The sequence below is a fragment of the Leptonychotes weddellii genome, chromosome 1, assembly GCF_054177405.1.
Source record: "Leptonychotes weddellii isolate Sample4059 chromosome 1, ASM5417740v2, whole genome shotgun sequence".
Taxonomy (NCBI): Eukaryota; Metazoa; Chordata; class Mammalia; order Carnivora; family Phocidae; genus Leptonychotes; species Leptonychotes weddellii.
Window position 1 is genome coordinate 159,962,416 of NC_138369.1, and position 1,414 is coordinate 159,963,829.

Genomic DNA, 1,414 nt, shown 5'->3' on the forward strand with positions numbered 1-1,414 from the left:
GGAGCCCGATGCAGGGCTCAATGTGTGGCTCCACGTGGGGCTCGATCCCAGGACCCTGGGATCATGACCTGAGCCAAAGGCAGATGCTTAACGACTGAGCCACCCAGGCGCCCCATTACTAAATTTTTTTTGCCAACATTAATAGGAATAAAACAACTCCCTACTTGTTTTATGAGACCATGATACCCATAGCACCAGAATCAGATAAATACATTAGAAGAAAGGAGAATTACGCATTTATATTCATATGTTCATATCTTCCATCATCATAAGACTTAAAAGTCACCAACAAAATAGAAATCAAGTGTAATGTGATGAAAAGACACTATGTCATGAAAAATGGGTTTATTCCAAAATGGAATTTTGGTTAAATATTTTTAAAGAAATAATTAGCTGAATATACGATAAATATCATATGATCATCACAATAGATACAAAAGTATTTGGCAAAGTTTGACATTAATTGATACTATCACGTTTGAAAGTGTAAGAATGAACAATTTCCCTTAAGTTTGGAACAAGATATACACTGACCACTTTTATGCAATAGATCTAGGTTCCTAACAAATGTAATAAAAAATAAAAGACATAAACAGTGGAAAGGTAGATGTAAAAATCTTTTCAGACCTTTAATAAATTTTTGTGTGTATGTATAATTTTAAAGGAATCTATAAAACATGAATAAAATATATTAGTAACTAAATTTAGCATTGTCAGAATATATGACATAAATATGTAAAAGCAAATTGTGTTTTTATACATTAGCAATTTAAAAATTTGAAAACAATTTTTAAAACTAATTATACTAGCATCAAAAGTACTTTTAAGATAAGGATAAATGCAAAGAACGATACACAAGATTTCTATAATGAAGACAATTAGCAATAATCACGCCTCGGATAAACCTCATTGGCTACGATACTGCCACTGCGCAAAGCTTATGATTTTAATCTTTATAAAGACAGCTCTATTATTAACAGTGTATTATTTGAAAAGCAATGAACAAACTGAAATAAAATTTTACCTAATGGTTGAATCTAAAAAAGTTAAATATAATTCCTGAAAAAAATTGAAGGTAATGGCTTATATGTTGTGTATAGGAGGGTGAACAATTAAATATGTCTACATTTAGTAAGACCAGGAAAACACTAAGGATTCTAATTTTTCAAGTTACCAAATTTTTGATCAAAGAATATGACAAAGAAATATAAGAATGACATTAATAAAAACAAACTAAAAGAAGCAAATATAAGGAAAATAAATTATGAATTAAATAGCTAAAAAGAAAACAACAAGAAAGTCAAATATGTCAAGATTATTTTAACCATGTTCACCAATGGAATTGGATGATAACACTTTTGATTAAGGTGTCCACTGGTCTTAATTTACATGGTGCCCTCTTGGGTTATGTCTG

General features: G+C 29.9%; 1 non-coding gene across 1 annotated transcript; it reads right to left on the reverse strand.

Annotated features, from left to right (window-relative positions):
* Nucleotides 1–797: 797 nt before the first annotated feature.
* LOC115945055 (U4 spliceosomal RNA) lies at nt 798–939 on the reverse strand. Its single transcript, XR_014140683.1, has one exon. It is a non-coding gene; the product is annotated as a U4 spliceosomal RNA (small nuclear RNA).
* Nucleotides 940–1,414: the final 475 nt, after the last annotated feature.